General features: G+C 39.6%; 1 protein-coding gene across 7 annotated transcripts in view; it reads right to left on the reverse strand.

Moving 5' to 3' along the window:
• Nucleotides 1-16,794, reverse strand: part of ENOX1 (ecto-NOX disulfide-thiol exchanger 1) — a 356,510-nt gene that overhangs the window by 148,880 nt on the left and 190,836 nt on the right. For 6 of the 7 annotated variants that reach the window (XM_036381515.2, XM_054518593.1, XM_036381527.2 and 3 more), the window contains one exon: nt 1,046-1,156. The exons of the other annotated variant lie outside the window; for it this stretch is intronic. The gene's annotated coding sequence lies outside the window, so the exon portion shown is untranslated. The remainder of the gene's footprint in view (nt 1-1,045; nt 1,157-16,794) is intronic. 7 annotated transcript variants of the gene reach the window in all.

Consider the following 16,794-nt stretch of genomic DNA (forward strand, 5'->3'; position numbering starts at 1 on the left):
CACCATTGTATGAAACATTAAAAAATGACAGCAGCGTGACTTTCACTGAGAGGAGCACTTACTCCAAGAGCACTCTAGCAACATCAAAGCATACAATCACTAGGGATCAGGGTACAGGAATTAAAGGGAAGGCAGAACCACAAGTCAAACACCAACAAATTTACTTGCATAAAGCACTGCTGCCTCCAGATCTTTTCCCAATAAGCAGACAAACAGTACTGTGCCTTCAAACAAAGTTTTCCAATGCACATTTGGGGGAAACAAACATTGCAGGTACCAAATTTTGTTAACTTTGATTTTCTCTCTGCAAATCCATCTTGCAGTGAAAGACTACTCATATGAAGTTTCAGAAATGCAAATTCTGTGTGAATTTGAAATCTGAGCTCTAGAGTAGAATTATTAATAAAAATAAGGCACTTTTCAGAAAGTGCCTCACGCAAACTTAGTAGCACCCCTCCAGCTCCATTCAGTGCAATACCCAACCCAGCATCCTTCTCCCTAGCAATACACAAAACCCACAAACTCCTCAACACCAGAGAAGGCTTGAAGAGAGAGAAAGGGTTGATTCACTGACAAAACTAATGGGCTATTGAGTCAGTAGCCTTTGAGTCACAAAGTCAACCTCAGCGAACATTGACTGAAACTGGTCATAACTCACAACCCAAGATTGCATTATATAGTGCAATAGCCAGAATCACAGTGACAGAGCAACAGGGAGATGAAGCACAGCTCTCTTCTCAAGTCCAAGTATAGCCTGGTGGGCAGGAAGGAAAATCAGAGCCGTTCCTGCCTGTTTAAAAGAGAGAATTTAGTTTTCAAGCCTGTCAGCATGATTCTTTTTGAATGCATTATGTTCACTGACATGCCACCCTGACATTTTGTTTAGTAGTACAAAAAAACCCGAAACCTACAACAAGAGGTAAGGTTATAAAATCAAATATGATGTTTTCTGCATGTTAAAAGAAGCATTGCTTCCACAGAGACCTGGTAGCTCAAGCAGCTGCAGTGCATTGCCAGTACATGAAAACCAAAAAATGGAACTGACCTGAGTTTCACGGTTCAAGCGTGCTGTGGCAGGGATCCCGGCACAACTTCCAAATTCAAAGCTTGAATAAACACAGTTGTAGTTTCTTGAAGTGGATGCTTTTAATGAAGTCTGAAAAGGGTGAGAGAAAGGGCATATATTCCTGGAACCTATGTCTCTTAGGTAGAAATTCTGCCTGGAGAAGCCCAGCTCATGACTGTTTGCTATTAAGACCGTTCAGGAGAGAGGGAGCGTCTTTGAGTTCACATACTTAATGCTCAGTGGTGTGTCTGCGGAGTGGCAGGAAATAAACAACACTGAGGAGGGGTTAACCAGAGACCTGCTGGCTAAAATCTATATGCCTGGAAACAGAAGGGAGAGGGCTGCAAGGTCAGATACAGTTCAATTGTTTCTAACAGGGGGATCTGCCACAGAGCTACCAGGCACAGACACCTATCAAAGGCTGTACCCATTTTCCATTTCCCCTAAAGCCAAAATAGCAGTTGTGCATGATGTCATGTCAGTTTTTCCAAACCGATCTAGAACGTCCTAATTCCCAAATACAGCATCACTAGGAACCTATACAGTAAATAGAAGAAGGACAGAGATCAAATAAGCCACCTATGCATGGTTCTCCATCACATCTGAAACTCCTAAATCATACCCTGAGATGTGTTCTCTAACTTATTTCCTAAGACAGCTGTGTGCCTTATGAAATAATGTCCCCATTCTGCCATAACTGCATCAAGGGAACATCCACACAGATGGTCAGATGCAAGGAAAAGTGTCTCTGAGCCTGACAGGAGATGGTAGAGGGAAAGTCCCTTTCCTTGGAGCCTATCTACCAAAATTTCACCACTGCACCAAGTCACAATTGACTCAGCAGGCAGGCAAGGGAAGTGCTTTGTGAAGCCACCAGCCATGTTTGCAGACAGAGGTATGGGGGTGGGCACGGGGCACAGCGTGCCCTGTGTCAGAGAGTCCAGATGTGAGGATGGCCTGAGAGCAAGAGGGACAGCAGCTGCCCACTACATGTGAAATGTGCAGAGGAAGAATGAGCTAAGCTATGCTTCCAAAGAGCTCCTTCTGCTGCAACATGCAAAGGATGCAGCAGACGTGCTCCAGAAGATCCGTCACAAGCACCAACATTGGCAGAAATCAGATATGGTTGCAGACATTTCTCTTTGGCTTTTTGCCAGCAGCTTTCCTTAGAGAAGGAAACCTTTCTTAGAGAAAGACCTGGGATACTGCCTCCCCTTCCCCCCAGAAAAACCCAAATTCAAACCCAACTCTATTAACTGAATTGGTGAACAATGGTATTGAGGAAACACTCAGTAGCAATGGAGAAATATACTGTAAAGCATAAAGTAGTAGTACTGTGATTGCACGCATTTTTTGCATACAGAGTATTTATAGATGCTAACCTGGGCAATTTCATATCTCTAGATATTTACTCTGTGCTTGTCAAATGAAATGACATTTTTCATCCCATTTTGACTGGAAGAGAGAATTTGTTTGGATTATAAATTGTTTAGAATTACTTGTTAATGCTGTCGGCTTTTCTGTATCTACTTGTAGGAGGGACAAGAGGGAGAAAACAAATAATACATTACACATAAAAACACACTGGAGAAAAATAGAAAGCAAGCTCTGTTTTCAACACATTTAAACTGTTCAAATGAGAAGAATCAGTTGCTGTGGAAGCAGATCTGCAGCTGAATAAACCTTTCACCTGTCCAACATATGAAATATTTATTATCTGAGGGTGACTAGAGATTAAATAAGGCAGACATACAATGCAGAAAGCAGACCCTGGCTCATCACCTGGCACATCACCTCCATGATTTTCACAGGTCCTGTGGCAGCCAGATTAGATTTTGCCATAAATAAAGGGAAGTGGGCTCAATTACAGTATTGGGTGTCAGGAGAAATAAAACTAGAGGAAAGCAACTTCTCAACTTTAATTTAACCAGGTTGGTGAAGCAAAATGATGATCCTCTGCTGTGTTTAGTAAGGCTGGAAAATGTTATAATTTCCAATTAGAGAGAAGAGCCCACTCTCTTTTTAGATAATTACTTTACCAATAAATTATTCTTGGCCACTGGTTTTCCCATAAAAAATGCCTAGTCTTTTTGCCTTGTAGAAGTTTTTGGGTTGTTTTCCCTTCTTTTTTATTTCCTTACTTTGTGTGGGTTGGACTTAATTTATTATGGGGCTGAAACTTGGCAGAGATCCAGACACAACAATATGAAAAATGCTCATACTAAAATTCAGTGATGGGATTCCTTGTTCATTTTATCTTATAGCCTCCCTGATAATTCAGTCCTGCAAAATTGAGCACAATTGATGCAAAAGTGAGTATGTAATCCAGGCAATTTTATTTTTCATAAAAATACTTTAGACATTTCTTTTGCTGTAGACACCTGACTATGAACAAAAGCCAAAGCCATTATTTAAGAAAGTGATAATTTTGCATAGCTGCTTTCAGCAGTGAATCACACTTGGAAATAACATTTTTGCTCTTTATCACATTCATTTCCCGGAAAATCTCGATTTCCAAGGCCTTTGGCATCCTTACTATAGCTAAACAGCTTTAATGTCTGCATTCTAAGATGCTGAAATTGTCCAATTAAGCTGAGGGTTAAAAATAAAGCAAAATTCCATTGTTAGTAAATCATAAATGATACAATATAAAGTATATTTCTGCTAATTCTGATGTCTGTGTATGAAGTGACTGAAAAGTTTTAGTGAGTTAACATAAAACACCAAAGTATGATCACTTCTTTCCATTCATGCCTACTGCTTTTGGCAATTGCATGAAGACTTTAGCAGTAAATATTGGATCAGACAACATGATTTCAAGTCAGATTTACAGGCTCTTGGGTACAGGACTGATCCTGCCCCAACAATTTAGATGGAAGTGAGGTAAGATGGGGAGGGGAGAAAGACCAGCAGGAGAAAAGATGCCACACAGTATCCAAGCCACTGTGGCATCACAAAACAAACTGTGATCTGTGCCATCACAAAACCAATGCACACACTGCAGAAACTTGGGGATTGCTGGCTTCACAGTGGCAGATGATATTTATCTCTAGCGTCTTCCACAACACAATAGACCTTAAAATATTAATCAGTCCTCTCTTCCAGTTATGCTCTTCTGGCACTAGTCCTGTGCTTTAATAGAGTGCACCTCTAATACTGAAGGGCAGGAGCGCTTTCCATACCTAGCACATAATACTCAGTTATACACTCTGGCTTTTTCTAGTCTCAGCCTCCATTTTCATTGCTTCTGTGCAAATAACTTCCTCCACATCTGTTACAGTCCCTTTGCCCTCTCACAGAGTGCTGTGCTTATGCTTCCCCAAGTTTGCCAGAAAGAGATTGCTAGGTTCCAAGTGCCCCAAAAAGCACAGAACGTGCCTTCTTTCCTGCCTTTCCATCTGCCTGGAATACCCTCCCTTCTTTCCCACCGTGGTACATCAAGTACCTTCCCTTTCTTTGAGAAAACTGAGAATCCATCTGTTTGGCAAGTTGCTCCATCTGCAACAACGGCAAGCCCAGTGATGTGCTGCCAATATTCCAACAAAGGGCTCCTCTAAACCCATTCCCTTGAGTCAGTAACACAGCCCACGTACCCAGGGTGGAGATGCTTGCAGACAGGAGGTGTGTGGAACTGGCAGGCTTTTTTCATTTGGTTTTCCCATTTCCACAAAATGCTTTCCCATATCCAAGGAAAGAGGCAGCGCCATTTTGGCAAATACATTTCTGTTATGTGCCTCCTACGAGAACTGTTAATATTTGGGTCCTGGGAATTAAAATATAACAAACAAAAGAACCCACTTTGTTGAGACAGCGGCAGTGTGTGCACCTGGACAAAAGACAAGGGACGACAGTGGTAGGGAGGGATCTAAATTCCTTTAAGGGACTCCTCAGGACCATATCTGTGTCAAGCAAATTAGTGAAAGGGCCCTGGTTACAAAAAAGGAAATCATGCCAAGTTTTCCTTTTAGCGTGAGCTAGTGAAGGCTTGAGCTCTGCAAACGTGACTGGTCAGTCTGAGGACAAGGGTGAGGGAAGAGGGGTGAACAGTGAAGGCAGACAGTTCTTCAGAAAGGAACTGTACACCACTTTTGCCATTCATTCTTCTGTATCAGGTGTGAATACATATCATACAGCTTGTAAATACATATATATGCATGTGTGTATAAACACACGTGAATTAGACAGTTGCTTTTACAAACTTTGGCTGCTGCTTTTGCTTCAAAAGCTGCTCTATCTCAGGCATTTTAGAAGTCCAGGCTTGACAGTTTTCCATATGTGGTTATACAGAAGTTGATACAGGCAGGCCAGGATGCTCTAAATGCGTGTACTTTGGATTGACCACTTTTCCTGTTGCTGTTTATTAGCTGCACAGTCTTAGATTTATGACAAGTTTCAGAGACATATAAATGTCCAGCTGTTAAATTAAATTGAACTCCCAAATTTTTCAAAGGTGATAGTATAATATATTATTTGCCGTTTTTTTTTTTTTTTTAATCAGCAGTTTTTTTAGGATGGTCTTCATAAAAAATAGGAGAACGCTCTGCAGAGAAATAGGAGAACAACTCTGTTCTGTTGGAACACGTGATCACACCACTTCAAATCTCTTACCTTGATTGCTTTTTAAATAAGGAAAATTAAACCAAACAAAAAAAATCCCAAAACCCAAACCAATCAATCAAACAAAACACAATAAAACAACCAAAAATTGGGCTCAATAACTCAGTGTTGAGTTCAACAGATGACTTTTGTTGGGTTTGAAGAATAAAGAATGCAAGATTAGCAGGAGTGGTTGCCATCATATAGCTTAGTTTGATAGCATTAAAATATAATACATGGGCAAATTATAACACTACATAATCTCTATTTATATGCCAGGAGACAATTTTAAAAGTATGTTCTGCTTTTGTCTACTTTGGCTGCAACATAAATGGCAAAGTATCAAGCCTTTTACCTAGAAATGCAGGCAATGCCAGTGTGTCTGTCCTGTAATGAGTTATTCCAGAAAGAAATCCTGATCCTTATCTAGCAGAGCACATCAGCACATTTTGGAGATCACCCATCTGTAGCAAAACACTCTGGAACAAGTTTATGTTTAAAGCATTTGCTGAACAGGCAGAGATGAGGCAGGAGCCCAGTGAGACTGTGGAGCTGTGACCTGTTTCAGGCTCCCCAAGATGCACTGCCATGCTCAGAGCTGCCCTGCACAGCCACCCCGCTGGCTCCAGCATCACCATGGGTCCTCCACACAGGAGGTCTGAAGATCACACCATATAAAAATAACAAAAGCCAAGTACAGCCCAAATCAAAGGATCACTGAGAACTTTCCTTTCAAGCCAGGAAAGACAAAAACTTCCTAAGCAGAGGTGTGGTCTGAGAGGGATGGAAGACTGCTGACCCAGGGCACAGACATGCAGAGCCCCAGAAACCCCACCAGCTAAACTGGTAAGGCATGGATGGAACATAAGATCATTCTCTCCTTTTTTCAGACAACATGAATAAATGAGGTGCAGAGAAAAACCCCAAAAGTTAAAATCTGCTAAAAATCTTCTAAGGCAAAGCTATGACAAGAATTTGAAATTAATCCAGATCTGCTCAATTCTACTCTGATTGTCCAACCCTCCTGGCTTTGAAAGAAGCATTCTAATCATAAGTAAAGCGATTTATATTTCTATCCTGTTATCAAGGCAAGGAAGTAAAAATGTTTTGCAAAGAATTGTCCAAGTTACTTGTCACAACTGAGAGGAGCTGAACCACTTAAAGTGGGGCAGAGAGTTTGACACTCATAGGAGCATTTTGCTCTTCCAAACAGGTGTGTGTTAATTGCCTTCTCATTTTTCTCTATTTTCTTCAAATCTCTCATAATCCCAGTAATGTGTCCAGCTCACTTTCACTTAGATTTGATCTTGGCAAAGCATCTTATCAGTCTGCTCCCTAATCCATGCTCCCACAGCAACTGCACGGAAAGTCAGTTCATTTTCCCAGAGTGAGTTCTTTATAATCTATACAGCTCTCATCTGTTTTAATCATGTGAAAAGGAATAAGACATCCCATACAAAAAGCTCACTTTTCCTTTTGGAAAAAAAAAAAATTCTTTCCCTCACTAGTATATGAGTGAGCAGGAACACAAAGCCACCAGCCCTAACTTGAAACCAGAGGGGTTATGTTAGGCCATAAGGGGTCCAGTCTGTTTGTGAGTGGGATGGTTTATAACATACCATGACTTTGAAACATTCTGTATTTTCAAGCTTGTAAAGTGATACCCATCATACAAGCCAAGCTGGGAACTACATGAGAGAAACTAGCTAGGCTGTGTTTCCTCTAGTATTCATACTTAATTCTCCTCTTCTACCTGTTTGCTACCACTTTTTGGCCTCAGGGCACCCTGTGTCCCTCCTGTGGACCCTTCTCTCCACGGATGCCACAGCCCTCTGCAGGAATGGAACTTGATGATCTAGTAATGAGATTCTACTGGGCTACCACTGTATCATCGTCCTTTGCAAACGCTGCTTGCAAAGAGGAGGGAAGATGACATTGAGATGCATGAGTGGAACAATCTTGTACTAAAATTCTGTGGTGATCATGTTAGTCTGATCCTTTAAGCTGACCACAAACTTCCAAACTAAGAATGCAAGTGGTGCTGATAGGAGCAAGTCAGTAACACAAGAAATACCCCAGTGTGAGCTCTGACAACCAAAGAATGTCAAACTTCTTCTGTCTTGCCTTCCTCTCTCTGAGAAAAGATCCATTTCTTAAAGGACAGACTTGTTTCCAAAAGCACACATTAGCACTGAGGCTGGACAACATTGAATGCCATAAAAAAGCATTGGCTGCAGCACAGTTTCATCTCCAACACACACCTGAAGGACCCATCCTCCTCATTTTTTTTCTACAGCCATTGAACATCCCAACAATCCAATGCAGTATCTTTCAGTCAAGCCTATATAAACTGTCTCCTAACAAATATGGGCATGTGTGTGCACACATGCACGTACTAACAGACCAACCAACCAACCAGCAAGCCAACACTGTGTATTTATACTTAGCCTCCAACTTGCTCAGTATCCTATTTTAAATTATCTCTCCTCAAATATTTTCTTCACATTCCCTCAAACTTTTTTACTGCTTCAACTCTGTGTACAGCTGCTTCTTCATGAGGCAATTTTGTTGCTCAGTTAACTATCACATTAATCAGGTGAATGTGTCTCCCTAGTATATCTAACAATTGCTCATTAAATCAGGTCTCCAGTACTGCTGAAAAATAATTAAAAACCTGTTTCCAATAAACAAGCTATAAAGGCATTAAGGACAAAATAGTGCATAGGAAATGTATTAGAAACACAGGGAAAGAAAGTTCTGACCAGGCACAGGCTGGGCAGATTTAGCTGAATACTGCTGTAATTGCTCATGGTGTCAGGCTAATAGTAAAAAGAAAGTTATAAATATTCACTTCAAAATAACAATGAATGTACTGTGGCTGAATACAAGATCCTTTTATGTTTGCTTCCTACAAAGAGCCATGCAAATTCAAAGCTTGTATGCTCCACTGTTTGTTTCCAGAATAGGGGGTATGATTGATATGGGATTTACACAGCTTGACAAAGCAAGGGAGGCCAGGCTCCCCAAATCTTTTGGATCGAGCACACAAAGTTAATTAAACAAACTGTAAAGGAGCTGCACCAGTTCCCTGCAACTTCTTCATCTAGCACCATGCACAAGGATACCTAATTACAGTTTGTCAGCAACTGAGGTGATGAGAGAAACCTGCCATCAGGCAACTCAGATATAAACTAGAGGTAATAATACTTCCATTGAAAGAACAACAGACTAAATTTGTCAGGTAAGTGATTTGCTTTGCTTTAATTGCTACACACAAGTGAAATGACACGGTAAGATCTCAGTGACCAGATAAAATATGTCATTTTCTCCCCACCCAGTGAACCATGCAATGCTGAACAGATGAGTCACCATTCCCTGCCTGCATTAAAGAAGAACAATTGGAAAAGATTTAAAATTTAGTTTTTAAATTGAGCCATTTTAAATCAGCTTCAAGTCAATCACACCCTCTCTAAGTCAGTCACTGATGGTAGAGGCAGCTTAGCAAAAATGAGCATTTATACTTCGCAATTCTTCTATATGAGTTTAGTTAGGATTGTGGTGGTTAATCTACTGTTTCACTTAATTAAATACTGTTAAAATTGTACTTTAAACCTTGTCTCATATCTTGCTAGCACAATTACAATCTAGAAGTCTCCATTTTACATCAATCACTAATTTGCTCTCCGGCACTGCAATTTCTTGTTACAAAGCACTCATCTCTAACAAGTCAAGGTGTGCTGAGTGCTCCTAACACCATAGCAGCCACTTGCCATGATGAAACTGTGGCCCCAGAATAAGAATCTGTAGCTGTCTTCCTCCTGAAAGGCAGTGCTGGACCCCAGAAGGAACTCCATGGCATGTGACAGAAGTCATATAAATACACTACACACATATAGTTTTGGAAGGTTACTCCTGAACCATGGGTGTGCTAAGGAGGTCTGTGCTGAGAACAAACTGCTAGCTTGCACTGCAGCTGAAGAACAAGCAGTAGAATGAATTTAACTCTATAGAAAAGCAAAGACCAGATAATAGAGAGATGATTATCAAATCCAAAGAATTAGTAGATTTTACAAAAGCAGATAGAAAACCTCACACTCACTATAGCTGAACTTCCCCCATCCTCTAGAAAGCAGATGCTTCTTGTAAAATAGCAGCAAGAAAAGGGAAAGGAGGACATCCTGACAAGCAAACCAGGGATAGAAGTGAGATATTTTTTCTTGATTTTGTATCTGAGTTCTCTTCACACATTTCTGCAAGGTTTAGCTCTGCATTGCAAGCTTACATGACACTTACTCGACAGTAATTTCCCAGCCTCACTGTGCATTAAATTAGATGGTGTTTTCCTAGCTATTGTTTTATGTTTCCACTTCACGTGTAAAGATTCTCTCTGCTTGCCTCTTTGGGAGGCATACACATTTATACAAGTATTACTTAAACTCACACAGAACATATGCTTGTGTGTAACTAAAAGCTTGCACGAGTGCATCTCTTCTGAAGTTTGCTGCTCATTAATATGGGGCCAAAAAAAAGCCTTTCAAAGGGAATCTAAATCTTTTGGAAATCAATTATGTCTTAATGAACGTGTCAACCATCATCTATCCTAATGGCAACATTTTGAGAATATTGCAATTCTCTGCAATGGTTTCTTGGAGATTAAAGCATATAGATACTTAGGGTATTAGATATTTCTAAGCAAAAAAAATTAATTGTGCCTATTTTTTGCTCAACAAGAAGGTAATGGAAAAACTATTGAAAATGAAATACAATTTAAAGCAGTCTTTGCCCGAGAGTAACCTGTGTGTGTAAAACATCAATGCTTTTGTCATGAAAATGCTTCAGGAAACTTTCATGGAAGAAGACAAATTGTTTTGGTCTCTCAAAAATTACAATCTTGGCTGCTTACCATTAAACTATACAATATATTCTGGTTTGTGATGCCAAAGCTTTATTCCTCAAAAGCTTTATTCCTCAAAAGCTTTATTCAGTAGCCAAGAAAGCCAATGTTCAGAAAGTAAGAGTGAAACTGATTTGGTCACAACTCTTTCATTGTCTTTTATAAGCTTACAATGATCTGTATATTGTACTGATAAACAGCCCTTGCTGGCTAAGTAAATAATACTGATGAAATCCATCTGGTCTTTACTGTACATGTTTCTTACAAGAACATCAGTTTTCACAGGATTTCTTTCCTTTTTCCCAGGAAGGCAGAATTGTGCAAGATCTGTCCCAAATGAAAGGGAATAAACTGCTAGTTGTAAAGCCAGATGTTTCAACAATAACCATAAGATGATGTGGTAGGCAGAAAAACCCCATATATGATATTTGTGGTAAACTACTCTGATTCTGCACTAGTTTCTACTCTGTTTTTCAGAGAAGGACAAAAACATTTATTGAGATATAACCAGCTTTAGGAAAAAATGTAAACTTCCTTTGCAGTTTAGAGTTTTGCACCCTTACTCACTTCCCAGGTTGTTTCATACCTAGAAGCAGTGCTACTGTAGTGTCTGTCATGATTGCAACCCAGTTGGATCTAACAAATCAGGGACGTTTCATCTTTTTCTTATTTTCCTTCATGAGACAGGTATGTCCTGTTTCCAGACTTTTATTACAGAACTGATATATTGAAGTCCATTGAGCTGGTTTTGGCTGGAAGAGAGTTAATTTCTATTTTTCTTCACAGTAGCAGGTATGGGGCTGTGTTGTGAATTTGTGAGAAAACAGTGTTGATAACACAGGGATGTGCTGGTTACAGCTGAGCAAGGCTGACACTGAGTCAGGGCCTTTTCTGCCTCTCACCCCAACAGAGAGTGACTGGGAGTGTGCAAGGAGCTGGGAGGGGACACAGCTGGGACAGCTGACCCCAACTGACCAAAGAGATATCCCATAATATACGGTGTCATGATCAGCATATAAAGCTGGGGGAAGGAGAAGGAAGCAGGGAATGTTAGGAGTGATGGTATTTGTCTTCCCAAGTCACCATTACATGTGATGGAGCCCTGCTTGGGGATGGCTGAGCACCTGCCTGCCCATGGGAAGTGGTGAATGGATTCCCTGTTCAGGTTTGCTTGTGTGCTCAGCTTATGCTTTACCTAATAGGTAAAACTGCCATTATCCAAGTGCAGGATTTTCTCACTTTAACCCATCTTATTCTCCCCCTCATCCCACAGGGAGAAGGAGTGAGGGGATGTGTGGGGCCTACCTGCCAGATGAATTAAAACACAGCATCCATATAAGATCTAGCTTTCATATTCTATATGTACATATTCCATAAACATATCCTATCCTTCGCTGTAATGTACTATGAAATATATTGTGTGCTAAATAAGAGATCATTCTTCCATGCTATAAGAAATTCTGACATACAAAGTTTGTTTTACCACCCTAAATCAAGCCAAATTTATTGACCAGAGCTTCAGCTCAGAGTACATTTCATGTTGCAGCTTTTTAAAAAGTTCATAAATTCTACTTAAAAATGGAAAAAAGAAATTTCTAGGAGAAATGTGTAACTTCTTAATTTGCAAAGGCACGCTTGGTTTATTTCATTGAAAAATTCCTTAAAACATAAGTGCATTTCAAACAGAACCAGTTCTAATTCTCAGTTTTTGACAAGAGTTTTTATACTAACTAGGAAAATCTTTTGGGGCAAAAGTATTGCAAAAGCACACTGTGCAAAAGACATGAATCCTGTAAGATGTAGATTATTAAAACAGCAAGAAGAAATTATTACATTTATATGGAAAAGCAGACCTATGAGTGGTAATAATTACATTTATTAGACTTGATCTTATTTTCAGTATGAAAGCGGGCATGTTTTAATATTCCAAACAACCACAGAATACTTTCATTTGTTTTGTTCATTAAAAAGAAAAGAGAGGAAAACACTGCAAATAAATCTCATTCATGGATACAGATATTTCAGCTCATAAAATCAGTGAGCTCTCAGCACATGTTTTCTACTGGGTATTATAAACCAAATGTATAAAATGCATGGTTCCAGAGAGAAGTATATGGTTTTGCAGTTCACTGAATCATTTCTTTAGCAACCTTTCCATTTCTCATCTGTGTAAGTAAATGAGAGCAAACCCAGTATGTTCTGAAAACAGACAGAATATTATTCCTATATTTAAGAGTTAGATGAAAACAGCAAACTACATAAAAATAACAGAATTCATAGAAGCACAAAACAGCATTGGCTGGGGGGCATCTTTGGCAGTCACTTGGTAAAATTCCCTGCTCTAGGTGTGACCAAGTCAGATCTGATTGCTCAAGACTGTCAGGTTTGAATATCTCCACATGCAACCTGCTCTAATGCTTGATTATATTACTGTGATTTGTTTTTTTGGTTGGGTTTTTCTCCCCCTAATATCCAAGTAGGATATTAGGATATTCCCTCTCCTATCACTTTCCCCTTGCAAGAAACATCTGGTAGGAGGCTTCCTTATACCCCCATTAGACAGCTGAGGACAACATTTAGATCCTGAAGATAACATTTACGTCTTTCCTCAAAACTCTTTTTTGTCAAAAACCTTTTGTGGCAAAGCTATTGCAAAGGCATGCCGTGCCAAAGACATAGCTCCACAAATCTGCAGAAGATAACAGCTGAAGATAACAAACAACACCCAACAGACTCTGTTGTCTCAGTGCCATTGTGAATATCACACGCTCCATGACCACTCATGAAATCTCTGAAGCATTTGTTACAAAGACAGAGCACACAGGTAATGTCCAAGCAGTGGCCAAGCCTACTGACAGATTGTCATCTACTTCAAAGGGCTTTTGATCAAGTCCTTTTTTTACATGTGTACTTGAATGAGCAGTAAGAAAGGCAGCAGGAGGGGAAAGATTAGGTATATCACAGAGCTGTTTATTTCAGGTATCTCTGCTTTCAGTTTAAAGATTTTTTCATAATTGGAATTTAAGCATTTCAGTCCTTATGATGTCAGACATTATACAGTGATATCTTCAGAAATAAGTATCTAAATGTCCTGGTACATAATTTGGTTTAAGATGAAATGGTACATTACATCTATCTGTTCTACAGCAGGAGTGGAAATCTTTAGATTTAATTTGCTCTTACCTGGTTACTGCACCCAGTGACCAAAGTACAGTGTGTACAAATAGCTGGTAAGTGGGAGAGAGCACATTGTCACATTGCTGGCAAAGCACTGATCATTGAATTCTTATTAAAGTTCTAATGTTTAGATACATCTTAACTTTCAGCTTTCAGCAGTGGAATTCACCTATATCTCTGTGTACCTTTATTTGCTGACATTTCATGATTTCCCTTGAGACTCTAAGGAAAAAGAAGCTGTTTATACACACATCAGATCCAGAAATTGATTCACTTACCAAACAGAAACATGAACTAATAGGATGGTGAGATTGTGAATCACATATTCTGGGACTTTAAGACAAGCTGATAGTCATAAAATGAAGTTCCCTGGAGACACTGAAACCCAGCAGAGCATATTAGAGTATATTTTCTGAATAATTTGTTATTTCTTGTCCAATGAAATACATATTTTGAGTTAAAGTTAGAATAATACAATTATTTCTTTCATCATCACATACTGATTTGACTGCATTTTAGAAAGTCAGCTACCAAATAGAGAATTTGCAAGTATTCCTACAAAAACAACACAAAGCCTCCCACCACTAACCCAACTCCAATCCTCCCTGTTCCCATTCCTCTCAAGCAAGACATGCATTCACTAGCTATTAGATATGAAGTGGCTGTAAGTCACTAGTAGTTCACTTTTTCAAGGATCTTATTTTTTTCCCCTGTGTTTTTGAGGGCAGTCAGCCAGCTGTATGTGACAGACATCTGTAAGAAATGCAAACCCATACAAAATTTCAGCTTTCAGACAACTCAAGCTAAATTACAAACTTGAAGTTTCAATATAAGCAGCAAAGACTCAGCACAAATAAAGGCAATACTCTGTCCTAGAGAGCATATTATACACAACTAAAACAAGCTGCTGTTCTTGAAAGAGGAAGTTCTCATCTGCTGATTTCTCTATTTCTTTTACTAATTATTCCTTGAGTTTGTTGCACCTTCTGCAATACTGTGATATTTTGACTAGTAATAGCATTTTAAAATCTCCTGAAAAAAGGAAGAGGTTCTTCTTTTATTTTGATACATTTAGATACAATGAAGAATAAAAAGTGGATTTATTGAATTTTAGGAAACAGAGGGTCTGGCAGTTCAGACATGGAGATGACAACAGAAAAGGTGCTTTGTACTCTATAGTACTCTCTCTGGACCATGTGGATGAGAAGATCTCATAAATAGCCAGATCAAAAGGGAGATAACACCTTGAAAGTAAGATAGAAAAGTCTTCATTTGATTTCTCTGGAGGAGAGCTTCCGGTCTAAGAGGATGTTTACAGAAGGTTGAGAGATGTGATTATAGTACTGGCATCTTTAGTTGGCTTGAAATGACAGACATATTCTTAGCCCTCTAAAAGCTCTCAAGACCTTTCTTAGTTAAGGCCCCATGAGCCTGAAATTATTTTGAAATGAGTGGCTTTATGGCAAAGCTGACCTGGGAACTTGCATGTAGCAGACTCTCTGTTCTTTGTGTAGACAGAAATTAAAAGCTGACACACCAGGAGCATACCAAGGCACGTCAGGGAAGGGATTACACTCACAGGAAGATTGCTTAGCAGAGACAAAACGCAAACCAGAAACATGGCACTGGGTGGTGCAAGACAAACTAAGCAAGAAGAAAAAAAAAATTGTGAGTTTAAAGTGCAGAGATAAAGCAGATGCTTCACAAACAAATAAGGTTACTGATGCTGGAGGTATGGAGGGAGGTTTTCATGTCTTGTGGGAGTTCAGCTGAAAGATGGAGTGGGAGGAGGAGAAACCCCAAGTGAGGTGTGAGAATGATGAGAGAAGAAGAACACAAAGCAAAGCAAAGGGGGAAGAAAAGGTCAATAAGACTGAAGTAAAATTAAAGTGAGGTGCTCCTGAATACTCTTATAGTTATTATATAAATTATATACTTTATTCACCACTTAGCTGTTTAAAAAAGAATTGTATTATTGAAGTCAATATAAAACTGTCAAGGTGCTCCACACAAACACAAGTTTGGGTAATGTACGTGCCCTGCAACATTTACCATCAATCTGAACTCGGTAAAACTCAACCATTCTGTCATAAATAACTGCCCAAAACCTCTGCCAGGTCGGCACTATTTCCAAATTTCAGCTATATTTACACACCCACAGTTAGCAGCTGACAAGTCATATATGAGGGAAATTGCCTCCCTCTAAAAAAGAGCTGCTGTCAGAGCTGCTCTGTTCCACATGGAAATAATTCAAAGGAGTTGTCATGAAAGAGCAGCTATACCCAGAATAGTTACCACAACAGACATTTTTACTCAACACCTATTGCACTATTTTTGAATTACTTTTGCTCAACTGCTGAGTTAAGTACCAAGGATAAGTTTCCTTTTTTATTTTTTTTTAAACTCCTCATAACTTCATGAAGCTACCAGAAAGAAAAGAAAAAACAAAACCATTGGGTAAAGGGTCAAGGCAATGTTTTTAAGGTAAAACTTCAAGCACAGGCGGGTAGACATTGCCCAGAGATGGGCCCTACGTAATGTATTAGTTCTTGATAAGCACTGTCAATGCTTGGAAAGGTAGGGATGAGATAAGCAGTCTCACTCTATGTCTTGGCACTGCAAATCTGGTGGAGAAGAGGAGGAAACCCTACATTTCAGAAGCCACCACTTTCACACCTAATTCTGGCAACAGCTGCACCACCTCCTCTGGGAGGACTTCCTGTATTATCTTTTTCTCAACCTTTTTTTCCTTTTCCTCCTTCAGAGAACTAAGAAGGTGAGGAAGCATCATTGGAGATGAGTGGGGAGGGCAGACTGGCTTTTATGAGCTGGAGTGACAATACGATGTTGGATGGTGACAAGGCCGCAGGTTCCAGGAAATATGAGCTCAGAGACTCATATCCCATAGAAAGGACGATGCAGAGGGAGAGGGATTTTCTAGGGAGAAAAGAGCACTCACTAATCATAGAATGCTTGGGTTGGAGGTTACCTTAAAGAACATCTAGTTACAACCCTGCTGCCATGGGCAGTGACACCTTTCCCTAGACCAGGTTACTCAAAG

This window comes from Molothrus ater, chromosome 2, assembly GCF_012460135.2.
Source record: "Molothrus ater isolate BHLD 08-10-18 breed brown headed cowbird chromosome 2, BPBGC_Mater_1.1, whole genome shotgun sequence".
Classification (NCBI taxonomy): domain Eukaryota; kingdom Metazoa; phylum Chordata; class Aves; order Passeriformes; family Icteridae; genus Molothrus; species Molothrus ater.